We start from the raw sequence: 14888 nt of genomic DNA, 5'->3' as shown, positions 1-14888 counted from the left end.
CTGGTGTCATTTAAATACTATCCTTTCTATTTATATCCCTTTTAATTACAAAGTACATGAAACTATTCCTTATCATTTCAAATACTTTTGTGCTTTAAAAATGCATTCTCAAATGATTAAAATTAAACTTGTTTTGATATATAATACTATTTGTTTAATCTTTGGTCCTAAATACAATATTGTACCTTGTTTTATTCCAGCCTATCTTGTTAGCTTTTGTGCTATATTATCATCAAATTTTGTTTTGAATATACATTCTGTGGTTTATATTAATAATTATTGCTCTTGGCTCTGTTCTGTTTTTTTTTTTTCATTCAAATTTTAATAAAACTAAAGAGCATCAGAGTACTTTTTCATGCATGAAACTTCAAAGTACTTCATAGTATAAACATCTCCAGGGTGAAATGTCAGATAATGATCACAGGATATTAAGACTCAGTAAAAACGTACCATTATTGAACCTATGCAGTTTGCCATTATAGCTCACTTATTTCAGCATTTTCTGTATTCATAGTGTTTGTTGATTTTTCAAACAAATAATCAACCCTATTTGTAGTTGATGTTTTTCCAAAATCATCATTTTCTTTTCCAAACAGCTGCCTCAGTGAGTTTGTTATAAATCTTAATTAGTTATAGGCTTTAGATAATCAAATTGCAAGAAGTGAAATACAAATTTAAGAGGGGAAAAGGTTGGCCATATCATTTTCATCCTGGCTTGCTTCTCTATTGTCAAATCATGACATATTTGGAGCCACATGACAGTTACTAAACTAACTCCACATCCTTTAATTTCCAAACCCTGTGAGTGCGCCTTGCCATATATATGCAGCCATAATGTATTTTTCTCTGAAATTCTGCTCATGCTACTCAAGGGTCTAGAACATCACCACCTGCCCTGTGCACCCTCAATAAATATTAATTACCACCACTAATTAGAAATGTTGACACATGCATTTTTAATTACAATTGAGGTTATATCTGAAGAGAAGAAGGTTTCAGTTAATTAAATATCAGGGAATATTTTCACAAGATTTGAGACATTTGACAAAGCAATCAAGTCCAAAGCATATTGTGAAAGTTTCTGAGACATAAAATATTACTTTAACTATTTCAAAGTAGAAATATGTCTGCTTTGGAGCAGACTGTTTCACACTCCAGGGACATGTGTTTTTCATTCCTACAACTTTCTATTAACCCATGTGCTAATTTAAGAGTTTAACTGAAACATTATTATACATATCATTTATTGTTATTATTTTTAAATGTTAAAGTATTCTGTGTGCTGCCATGGTTCTGAAGGCATCAGACAATGAAAGAAATATAAACGATTAAAATGATCTATAATCATTGTAAAACATTTTAAAAATAAAACTCTTCCCATATGATGACCCAAATGTCCTACTATGGTCCCATGAAATATTCTGGTCAAAGAGTGAACACCCCTTTATTCAATGCTACAGGATTAGACTTTTGGGAGACGACTGACTGGTGTGGTACGTGCTGGAAAACAAGCTGCATGTATCTGCTACTCTAGCTAGGACACGGTCTTTTGAAAAACTGAACCTGTGCAACATTGTGTAATTGTATGGATCTAATGAGAAATTTTGTATTGGGTCTAAATGCAATTACATTATTGAATTTCTATTTGGCAGCGAAGAATTAGGCAAAATATTACTGCAATGGTATATCAATTGACACTGTCATGTGTAAGAATCAGAATTGATTATATTATATTAGATCAATGTATGGGAGCATATCTTCTGTCTGCAAATTATTATCACTTTTTGCACATTTAAAAAGATACCTACACTTTCATTTTGTTCTAAGTTAATGAGACCACCCTTGGGAGAGAGTTCATACGTCTGCACGTCTTGCAAAGAAAGTAACTGACAGTTTTTTTTTCTGTACTATCTTTTCAAGGACGTTTGCATAGCAAAGAGTCTTGGTAGATAAAGATAGTGTCTTCTTCAGCAGCAGAGGAAGATTCATTCTCTGTCCAATATAAGAAGGATGTCTCCCTCCAGTGAAAAGTTCACTTGCAGCCCAATATAAAAATTGCTGTTTCCTAGGTTTGGTGTTTCTTACCTGTAATACAAATCTCTCTGCCTACTCGGCATCTACTTGGGCCACTTGCCATCACCATTGTTTGACTTTGCGTACAAGGGGGATTGACAAAAATATAAAGCTCAACTGCTCATTTTGCAGTGAGGAATAAAGTCCATTGTCTCTTATATAGGAGGCTCGTGTCTTCTGTTAGCACCCAAGATACTATGGCAGGCTAACTTTCAGCTTGCAATTAGGGTGAAATATCACTCTTCACAGTTCTTGGCAACCACATTTGGAATCTATGTTCAGTTCTCCCAGACATATTTTAGGAGACAATTGAAAGAAGTAACATAAATCCAAGTAGGATGATGCTCTAAAAATCAGAAAAGAAAGAATCTAAGGAAATGAAGATGTTTTTGCTGATAAAATAGAAAGCCTAGAAATTTATTGTATATTTTTTTAGAACCTAGAATCACAAGAATATAAATTTTGATGTACAAATGAATATTATTTGTTCTTCTAATATTTAAAATGCCTTGATCACTGCAACTCTAATGTTTGCTAGTCAAAGTAAGAGTATTGCAACATGGCACTAGGAAACGTGGAAGCAATTGAAATCTGAGATGGAAAATTTACACTCTTCCAAAATAATATAAACTAGATTATAAAGCTAGTTTACAACATAGTTTGTATACTAGTTACATATTTACATCTAACACTGATTGACATAAAATTAAGGCTAAAGGAAGATGTATAAATGTTAACACTGTGGACTCTGGAAAAAATATCGAGATAGATAAGAACTGGAGATAAAAAAAAAATCATATAAAAGGTAAAATTTACAACTGTTCCTGGAGCTTGAATCAGATTCACAAGGAGGAATGGGATAACCAAGAATTCTGCCTGCCTCTGACAGTGGAACTTGTCTTACACATGAGAAACCACTGAAACTGAAATTGTCGGGAAGGTAATGAAAGAGTTACCCTTAACACACTGAGAGAATTTTCATACTGATGATGTAGAATTTAGTATCAATTTGTAGCAGTGTTTCATTGCTGCCTGGTTTATTATAGGTGTGAACCACAAATGCTATTTCAAATTTAAGGCCACTAATTATAATTTGTAAAAGAGATGTTACTAGTTTTACTTATTAAGTTTAATTCATTGTATAATCTATTTATAATACGATCACGACAATGAATCATGTTAAATAATCACTTAAGCACTTGCAAAATTTTCCTAATGTATGTATTATCTTTGAAGTTACCTTTTGCCCTGTCTGAATTAAAGATATTTCTGGTTAGAATAGAGACTATGAACTACTGTAAGTGTCCTCTGGCATCGAAAAAACTCACAATGTTTATTAAATAGTTAATCGTTTAAAAAATGAATAGCTACTTAAGGAAATAATGCTGATTTTAAGTTGCTGCTTCAGAATAGGCAGCAACATTATGTAAAACAGTTTTTTTTCAACATCTTGACAATTAATGCTTCTAAAAGAATATTCAAGATTACAAATTAACAGTTCTTAAAAAGGAAGGTCTTTATAAACTCTTCATTTTAGAAACTATCTTGACTTCTTTACAGGTGTTGATATTGAGTGCATATTACTAGTAGTCAAGAATCATCATTTTGAGTTATCGATGATATCCTGAAGCATACAAAATAAATAATTATCCTGAATAAAGACAGTGTAACTGTAAAGTTAAATTTAATTCTAGTTTCTCAGAATATTTCTTCTTAGCAAAATAGGCATTTTTATATATTTAACCAATGGTATAATAAAATAGATTAATACGGGTGAAATGTATACATATATATTAAAAGGGTATGTATTATTCTAGAGAAAAGTAGATATTTCGTTCAAAGATGTTTGTTCTTTTTGTGCGGGGTGGGGGATAATACAGGGTCTTACTCTGTTGATCAAGCTGAAGCACAGTGGTGCAATCACAGCTCACTGCAGCCCCAACTTCCCAGGCTCAAATGCCTCCCAAGTAGCTGGGGCTCCAAGCACATGCACCATGCCCAGATAATTTTTTCGTATTTTTTATATAGACAGGGTTTTGCCATGTTGCCCAGGCTGGTCTCAAACTCATGGGTTCAAATGATCCACCTGCCTTGACCTCCCAAAGTGCAGGGATTACAGGCGTGAGCCATCATGTCCAGCTCAAAGATATTTATACTTACATATTAAAATATGTAGCCATTTTACCATTAAAAATGCAGTCATTCACATCCATAATCCCCATACTCTGGGAGGTTGAGGTCGGTGGATCATCTGAGGTCAGGAATTCGAGACCAGCCTGGCCAACATGGTGAAACCCCGTCTCTACTAAAAATACAAAAATTAGCTGGACGTGACGATGGGTGCTCGTAATCCCACCTACTCAGGAGGCTGAGGCAGGTGCAGGAGAATTGCTTGAACCCAGGAGGCAGAGGTTGCAATTAGCCAAGACTGTGCCATTGGCCTCCTGCCCGGGTGACAAGAGCAAAACTCAGTATCAAAAATAAAATAAATAAAATAAAATAAAATAAAATAAAATAAGGTTTTTGCTTCATTCTAAGTCTGATCCCTAAATACTGATTTATAAACATATTTTAGAATAGTTTGCTCCACAGAAGAAGCAAAGAGGCTATTGAGAAGAGATGGATTTATTAATCTATAAATGGGTCTATTTTGATGATATTAACATTACCTACATTCAGATAAAAATATTTAGCCCTGAAAAAAAAAGACACTGTCTTGAAAAAATAGAACGATGCATTTTTTAGAAAATACATTTATTCTGGCATGCGAATTTTGCCAGAATTCTCTATAAACTTTCTCCTAAATGCGAAGGAGGTACTATGTCACAGTAAGAATACGGATATCTCTGTTCATCTTGTAGCTACAAGTAGGAACACAACTGTGAGCATCAAGTGAAATATCACCTGCTTTTGATTGCAGATGGAATTGCACATACATAGTATGCATATGTAGCCTTCTTTGTTAGCAAGGAGTGGAGCCGATGTAGCTCACTAGCCGAATTACATTTTTTTGAAGTGAGATATATTTCACTCCAAAATAAAAATAATAACTGTCTTCTTATTAGTGATGATTCAGATCATAATCAGTATGAAGCTCGCAAGTTGTTGCAGAATAATAAAAGTCATTTGATTAGATGCATCACTTATCGCTCCAGGTGCATCAATTTTAGCTCCTTTCCTGGTAGCGGTTTCCTATAGGACACAGAATAATGCCAAGAAAACGTGAAGCCCCCTAGGGGACAGGAAGCCAAAGGCAATCATTTTCTATTTCACATTGTTGTGAGAACTAGGCCTGCCTTTAAGTTAAAGATGTTTGATTCTTATTATCCACAAAAGTGGAACATTGGTTTCTAGGCAAAAGAAGACTAAAAGACTTAAACAAGCCTCAGTTTCCCTAAATGCCAAAACAAAACTCCAACAAAGCATTTCAAATACAAGGTAGCTCCTGAAAATCTTTCATATTTCAGTACCAGGTTACAGATGATTAATGTAGAATATGTAGGCTTTGATTTCCCTTGCAGAGTGTTGACAGATAGTCTATCAGTTGAACTTGACTACAATACTTTTAAAATTACCTTACATTAACACATAAAGACAAAGGTCATATATTTATACATTTGACATTTAACCAGAAGAATGTCAGTCCCTCCTTACTTTTAATTTAAGCTCTCTCAGTAATATTAAATAATAATTTTGGAAGGAATAAATAGAAGAAGAGTATAAATAAATAAATTAGGTAAGTAGAAGGACGACAACAGATTGAAAAAAGACTAAAAATGCAGCAAACATTAAAAAATAGTTGATGAAACATTTCTTGAGAAAAAAGTAGCCAGAAAGCATTAACCAGCTAAAATGTTGTGTATGGCTAATGTACTAAAGCCATCCTTTCTCTTATGTGTATGATATGGGCTGGTATCATTTCTGGTGACGAATTCTTTTCTCTGGAGAATTGTCTTTATTGTAAAGGTGAACCAGACGGTGATAGACTTATACAGTAGAGAGAGGTACATAAAAGAAGAAGTGAGGCTTGTGGATTGGGAATTTACAGAAGGATGCTCGAGGCACTCTGCTCCATTGTGCATACGTTCCCTCTTCACAGATTGTTGTGCACTATTTCAAAGGGAGTAGAAAGGCAGTGGGAAAAGGAGAGGCCTTGCCCAGTTAGCACCCAGGGCTCTCTTCCACTGGCATTGCTTATTAAACCACCAATTTTGCTCTGATAACTTAACTTCACACACTCTAGACATCTTGAACACTATTATAAGTGCTTAGTTGAAATGATGGTACATGAAAAGGGCAGATGGCACAGCAATAATGGAGTTAATTATTGTTCAGATACACTGTATCAATTTATACTTTATGTACCATATTTTGTTAAAAAAAAAAATTTGGACAGGCAAGGCAAAAACTGATCACAGAAAGCCAAATTGTCTTCACTTTATACAGTAATGAAGATAAATGCTTATAAATTGGTATAAATTCCATAATGTCTATTTAGCCATATTCTGACTTTTATTACCCAAGACAAATCCCATTATCTTCAACAAGATGGGCATGCAAGTATTTAAGGGCAGAATGTGTTTCAAAATGAATAAACTATGAGTAACTGTAAGAATAATATGCTTTTATTTTATTAAGGTTTTCTGGTTAACATCAACTGTAAAGAGTAGCTCAGATGGTTTGCACATGGCGTTGAAGCCGCAGATACGTTTATTAGAATCAGCACACTCTGCTTATATGTATTATTCAAGTAAATGGACCCTGACAACCATAAAGATAAGTAATAAAACTAATAGTGCATTCATCAGTTAGAGCTACCTAACTTCTCCTAAATGTACAAATATTTAACTTTTAGTGGTGACATTTGTTTATTGTACTGTTAGTAAAAGAGTTATTGTTTTAAAGACATTTTGCTATTATCACTAATCACTAAAATAATTCTGTTTCAGCATTTTACCTTCATGGTATTCATATCTGTGGTCTGTAGAAGAGTCCCCAGGAACCTTCATATCTAGGAATTTTAAAAAACCAGATGCCTGCTGAATAATGCTAACACATTAGAGTACTTCCATTTGCTCCACCGGTAATTGTCACAGTTGTGTTGTCTCCTCTAGCTGTACTTGTTACACTGCCAAAAGTGATGTCAGGAATCCAGCCACAGAAGAGAGAGATTTGAGACTAAAACAAGCCATTCCTTCATAACTTGTATCCTGTTTCCTGGACAGCAGGGTATTTTTACTTTTTAGTTTAATGACAATTTATAATTGGTGTTTGTTTAATTTAGGTTTAATTTGACATAATTTAATAGAAGTTTCATTCAAAGGAAACAAAATACGTCAGGGTCTACTAAAGCAGAGAAGCAACTGCTAGTCAAACAAAGGTTCCCAGCTACTTCATTCGTCTACGCTTGTATCTAGCCGAGGGCAATATTTCTCAGAATTTTTTTGTGCACACAAATATACCGAGAACCTCATTAATGTGAAGATTCTTGCTCCCATCAAAATAATTTTTAATTCAGATGATCTGGGAAACAGCCTGGTCATATACATTTTACATAAATATCTCAAGATATTTTAGTGCAAAGAAGTCACAGATGTTGATAAAAAATTGTCAGTTGACTTATTTAGAACATGAACAAGACTTCTGGAAGGTCTCTACCAGTCTAGATGACAACATCAAATAGGTCTCCTGGGCCAGACAAAAGCCTGATTAAAATAAAGGGAGTGCTTTCCTGACAGGTTAGAAGAGCCCGGCAGTATTTTGCATTTCTGTGCATTCATGTGTGTGTGAAGAAGCCAGTGAACACTTGTCATAGATTTGTGAGGCTTTTGACCCATGTTATGAGATCAAAAATGTCAACATCATCATGTTGAATTAAGGGAATGTTACTTATTCCAAAGGTATAATTTTTGGATATATTTTAAAATATATTATTATGGTTTCTGAGGTTCTATAGTCAAATATTGTAGCATTTGAAGCTGGGTTAGCCAAAGGTATTTTTTCCAAAATAAGGGGTTTTTGATTAAGATATGCTGGACTGAGAGCATATATATATATATCCCTAGTCTTTAATATCAGAAATAGACAGAAATAGCCAAGTTCTGTGGCACACTCCTATAATTTCAACTACTTGGAAAACAGGCTGGGGCATCACTTGAGCCCTGGAGTTTGAGAACAGCCTGGGCAACATAGTGAGACCCCCATACCACACAAAAAAAGAAAATAAATTGAAAATTTATACAATGAATTGTGTTCCCTAAAATGTTTATCCTTTATTTCCCACCAAATACTATTTTTCTATTAGCTACTGCAAGCCCAGTACTCTACCTCTCTTCTTCCCACAAACACCGGGACTTACAAAAGATTATTCTTTTTAACTTTGCTTTTTACTCGCTTTATTATATAAATCATGTTTTCCAGAGTTTTAGTTTTCTTGAAACCTTCTGGCAATAAAAAGGAACATGTTACTCATCCGATTCGATGATTGTTTTTGAACGTGTATACAGTTTGCTCTTTCTTTATTATTTATAACTTTTGATAATTCTCTCCTATTTGTAACCCCCCGCTCTTCATTTAAGTGGCACTTTCTAGTAATTCTCTTCATGCCATGATTTTTTTTTTTTTAGTCTCTTCCCTATATCTCCTTTCTTTGGCCTTTTAACATAATCTACATGCTCCACCTGGGTCATTAAAATTATTCTCTTGACTTCACCTCCCACTGCATGGCATGCTTCTGAAATCTAGTGTCCAGATTTAGCCTCCCTCCTGAAAGTCCCGCCTATGTTTGTAAAATTATATTCCTCCCGTGAGATGCTCCACTGTGTCAATCAGGATCTAGGCAGGAAGCAGAAAAAACTTTGAAATCAGATTCCAAAGAAAAATCGATGACATGTAGGCAATGCTATAGAAAATATAAAAAGAGACGTTAAGATGCTGAGGAACCAGCGATAGCTGGAGATCCTGGAGCCCTGGAGAAGCGACAGAAATTAACTATGGAGATAGTCCATATTATTGTGAGTGACGTTATAATTTTTATAACTCCACATCAAGTGTGTTTTGCAGACACAACCCAAGACTGATGCTAAGAAAAATTACTCTGGGCCAATTACATTTCTTTCTGCGAGATAAATTCAAACACTGCATAATAAGAACTAGTTGATTCTCAATTTATCTGAAGGTGATTTATTTGGTATTTGATATTTAGCTTTCTAAAGATTATGGCAGATGACCTGTGATAATCATTTTTCTATGAAGTATGCCTATTACCTTTAAATAGGTAACATCAGTACTATCATCAAATTTTCTTAGTCAAAAATATTTTCTCTAAAAAAGCTTCATTTAGGACATTATACAAATATTCCCTAAACATTTAAATAAACATGTAAACCTTTATACAACAAGAAAATACTTCCTAATATAATAAAATTGTTAAATTTTTTCTATAAAGCCAAGAGGAAGGATAATTCTAGTACTTGATATTCTAAATCCAATTAAAATATATTATGATCTTTAAGGTCTTCAGAGGTAGTTTTAGGGTATATGAAACAAATATCTGGTAACTTTATTTTCAATCTAGAAAATTTAGAATGTATTATCATCTGTCTTGAATTTAACTATTAACAACATGGCAATTTATGTTTAAAATAAATCAGTTACCTTTTCTGCACATATGTATTGCACATATTTTTAGCAAAATAAACTTTTGCTATGTACTTGTATAAGTACATTTTTAAAAACTACACTTATAGAATATTTAATTGTGAGGACAATTTTCCCTTAGACTTTATCATCTTTAGAAAACAGAAAAGAAAGCTTCTTTATCTTGCTATTTTTAAGTTATAAATAAAGAAAAAATGAGCTCCTCATTTTATTAAAACAAGTACAATTATTAAAACAATGTTTTTATTCAAATTTATTTAGAATAAACAGTGCACAAAGACCTAATGATTGCCTAAATAAATTGTTTGGTGCAGCTGTTTTTCCTTCTATTGGGATTAAGTTTCTTTCAGATTATTCAACTTGGAAATGTGATAATAGCACTTAAAATATCTTACTTGACAAACCAAATCCACAATTCTGTAACTGCCTCCAGAATGAGCATCAGTTATTACCTTTCTGTTTATTTGGTGGATTCAGTTTATGCTGGCTCTGCTTTCAGAGGCTGAGGGATCGCATGTTTCTCATTAAAATGAAGCTGTAAAGAAGTAAAAGTCAAACAGGAACACAACTTGTTTTCCAATGCTATATTACAATGTTGAGGCAGGACAGCTTTTACTGATAATACGTAGTAAGTAATACCCATGCATTAGCCAAATGGGTAGATCAGGGCACATGAAAAATATCGTAGGAAAATAGTCATTTGACTCTCATAGAATGTTTAAATCTCATGTGTTTTTACAGATGAAGAACTTGATCACAAAGAATTTAACTAACTTGTTCACATTAGCACAGAGTGGATTAGTGGCACAACTGGGAGAGAAAGGCAGGTCTTCCGTGTTCCATGTAGAATATAACTGAGAAGAACAAATTATTTCCCGTTTGTTTCTCAATTTGCCAGTGTTTCCCTTGTACACATGCTAGCAAAATGTATGTTGAATAATGTCAGAACTTCTAAAAACATACCATCTTGTCTCTTTTAGTGCCAGAAACCTGTCAATTATAGTTCGCCAAACTGCTAGCAAGTTGAACATGTTTTCCTTTCTGAAACTGAAATATTTGGGTGCAAGTAATCATCAAGTCTCCAAAGTCACTGATGAACATGGCAACTTTTGATGTATGCGATTCTGTATAGTTAACAAAACAGTTGTACTTACCTGAGCTAGATCATTCTCAGCATCTCAACAGTATAACCCTTTGTAATGTAAAACAAATGTAAATATAACCACTGTATATTACTATCAGTTGATTTTTAAAAATAAATTAGAAATGAACTATAAACAGTTTTATATACATTTCTATTTAATTGATTGCAACAGTGTGAATCTTCCTAAACTTTAAAAATTATAGTATGTCAACATATTTATTTCATCTACAGAGAATGCCTAGTTTACTTCCAGCTTTGTGGATGCCCTCCAATAACTGAGTGCATCTGGAATTCACCACCAGTAGTTGGGAAACCTCTGCCTAATTTAATATGAGCTTGCTGAGTTGTCGAGGTCAGGATGTTGTGATTTTCACTTTTTCACTTTTAATGGATGCATAATTAAGATATAATTCACTGCAGAGATGTTAAGATTTAACGAATTTTGACAATTGTATAGGCTTTCATAACCAACACCCAAAACAAAACAGAGAACATTTCTATCCCTGCAGATGGCTTCCTTATACCCTTTACTAAGTCACCACCATGGGGGGCTAGAGTAACAATGCTCCTTTCTCATTTGGTGTCTTTGCCTCTAAAGCTGTCCAGTTTTCCTAAGTAGGTGTAGGTAAGTGAGTGTATTTGTTGGTTTGTTAATTTATTCAAAAATATGTGCTGTTTGCCTATTAGTTTCAAGGTACTGTGCTAGGAAACACAGAGGGAAATCAAAGCTGAGAATGCAGTTGCCAGGGAAGGCTAGTTTAAGTGAGATGTGAAAGAGGGAGCACTGATGAACAGAAAATCATGGTAGTAGTCAGTGGAAGATAAGATGTGTTGGGCTGGTGTACAACACAGTGCGAAAAGAGGGATAAGGTCGGGAGCAGAGTGAATGAGGAGACCTGTCTGTATGATCCTGTGCTTTACAGATAAGCTACTCTGCTATGATGTGCTGTGTCAAAGAGATAAGTTGTGTAAGAAGTAAAGGCGGCAGTTTCTTAAAGTGGTGATATTAGGGATGCTACTGGAGGCAGTATTAACGAAACAGGGAAGTGAATCTGAAATTTGTTCATACTTGCTTCAGAAGAGGGAGCTAAAGATTCCAATGTTAGCAACTTGAGGGCCCAAAATAAATACAAATATTCACAGGTACATCATGGCTTGAGTCTGTGGTCTCTGTATTCTTGGTGTTATCCAGAGACCAGCAACAACTGCTGCAGGGTTGGAGTTAGGAGCTCAATGTTATCATTTTTTCTTTCCATTAAACTGAATATTTTATTTAATATTTAAGTACTTATTCTTCTCCACCTTCCTCTCTAAATCAGCTTTATGTTCTCCTAGGATGTTCTCACTGTCACTTTTTGAGTTATTCCAAGTTTTTTCCATACTCTGTCAAGCTTGGCCTTATCATTTCAGTAGAATAAAACATCTGCTTTAACTTTGAAATCCAACACTGACATTATTGAGTCGACTCAGGGTGTAGGATAGAAGTGGCCTCATTATCAGAGGTCCACAGCAGCATTTACAGAATTAAGTGTGGGCTTTTGCAAACTGTGCTTTCTCCCTTGCCTATGAGGTCTCTGTCCTCTTTCCTCCCATGATTTTCCTGTGAATTCTTAGCCTTTGATTAATATTTTAAACATGATTTGTTGTTTAAAAATGAGGGTTTTTTCAATCAGATTAGGTTCAAGAAACACCTAGGAACTTAGATTCTAAGTAATCTGCTGTTACCACTTGGCGCCTTTGCTTGCATCATTCTCCCTTTAAGTACAAAGTTCTTCCAAATAAAACTATATGCATAGCTTTTTTTTTTTTTTAAACTAGAGTTCTCCTCAAACAAAACAAAACAAAACAAAACAAAAATCATATTGTTTTGAAGGTACTAATGTTTCCTCACTATTATTCTATAACTTGCTACCTTGAAGTGATCCACATTACCACACTAGATAGCTGCCATGGAAAATTAGGTAGTTTTTTAACCTAAGGTTTCATTATTTAGTGACTATTTTTTATTGATACTTTTTCTTCTAATGGTTCACTATTCTGAGGCCATGATATTTCCATTCATGCAACCAAGATCATTTTTTAAATTCTCTGAATTATGAGGCAATAAAGTACAGTGGCGAAGAATATGATATCCATAGTCCCAACGGGTTTTATTCATAGCTTCACCAATTACTAGCTGGGAAAACTAGTAAATCTCTCTGCACCTGTTTCTTGATATGTTTAAAGAAATAATAATAGTACTTACCCCCACAGTTTGTGATGTGCTTAGAACAATGCCTGACACATCGTATGTCCTTAATAACTATAAATACTTATATTCTTGCCACTATAGTACAGCAGGGACATTTGTCTATTTTATTGCCTGCATGATTCCTGGCACTTACAGGCCTGGAACGGAGTTAAAATTGAATGAGTATTTGTTGATGTAACTCAACAATGGAATATTATTGAATTTTACACACATGCAGAATGAAACTCTACTGTCATGGAATGAGCTGGATGGTTTGATTTTTCCTTTAAGTAACACATTCCTCTTTTGACTTGAGTATAATCAGGTCAGCACTATAAACTTCACAGCTATCAGCTGATTAACCTACTAAGTGTCTAAGTTAATATTTATGTAATATTATTGGTACACCTGCTACAACCCTACAAATTCAAAAGTACCCCTTTCTGTGTTGTTAATTGATTTGATCATTACCTTTATGAACAGACACTGAAGTTTTCCTGGGGAAAGAACTGCACACATTCAAATATGCTCTGAGATTACACAGTGAAAATTAATTGAAGTTCAATGAAAACAAGTAACATTGAGTATTTGGGAAATGCCATTTTAAGGTCTTTTCATTTATTTTAAAATTAAACTAAAATTGTGGCATAAAGCTTGAATATTATCTACTTTTACTAACACTGTAGTTCTGTTTATTTCAGGACCCTCAATAATAAAAATGCTAGTAGTATAGATAGGTAAAACCAACAACTCTTAAATTTCAGCAAATATCAGAACCACTTCAAAGCCTTGTTAAAAACAGATTGCTAGGCCCCATCCTCTGGCTTCTGATTCAGTATATCTGAGATGGAGCAAAGCGTTTGCTTTTTCATTAAGTTTCCAGGTGATTCTGATGTTGCAGGTCCTGATAAACCACTTAAGAATGACTGAGTTAAAGATTGACATCAAATGATATATTAATGATTAATTTCTAACATTTAGTCTCAAAAATGAAAGATTTGGGGAACTGCTTTCAAATAATTAAAGGCCAATAAATTGGGAAACGAATTAAACATGTTAAATGTGCCTCTTAAGGACTAACCAATGAGAGGTAAAAAACACAAGGAGGTGTTTCAGTTCAGATTCGTTAACACACACACAAACAAACATACACACACACAAGTGGTTTCTAGGAAACAGGTCAGTTCATAGGTGGTATGTATTGACTGAGGGGTTTGAACTCTCTGTTTCTGGGGGTATTCAAGTCAAGGGTCTAGAACAAAGATAAATTGAAAAAGTAGATAAGGAATTAGCACTATATTGCTTTGAGATTTCCTTTAATCCGAAAATCCTTAAGGGATTTCCTGCGATCATCTGTTTAAATTACTGCCTCCAGGCAAAAAGGTATCTAAAACATTCAGTTCAGGAATAATTTGTCATGAGTGATATATGAGTTTCCTGTGGCTGTTGTAACAAATTAAAACAAACTTGGTGATTTAAGAAAACAGAAATGTATTCCCTTGTTGTTCTGGAGGCCAGAAATGCAAAATCAAGGTGTCACCAGACTGTGCTCTCTTTGGAAACTCAAGGGTTCTTCGCTTCTTCCAGCTTCTGGTGGTTGCTGGCATTCCTTGGTTTGTGGCTACATCACTCCAATCGCTGTCTCTGTAATCTAGTTGCTTAATGCCTCTTAAGTCTTTTTCCCTCTGTCTCATCCTTATAGGGACATTTGTAATTGCATTTAGGGCCCACCTACATGATTCAGGATAATCTCTCCATCTCAAGATCTTTTTCTGCAAAGAC

The sequence above is a fragment of the Macaca thibetana genome, chromosome 4, assembly GCF_024542745.1.
Source record: "Macaca thibetana thibetana isolate TM-01 chromosome 4, ASM2454274v1, whole genome shotgun sequence".
NCBI classification, from domain to species: domain Eukaryota; kingdom Metazoa; phylum Chordata; class Mammalia; order Primates; family Cercopithecidae; genus Macaca; species Macaca thibetana.
The sequence above is the reverse complement of the archived record's forward strand: the minus strand, read 5'-3'. Positions refer to the sequence as shown.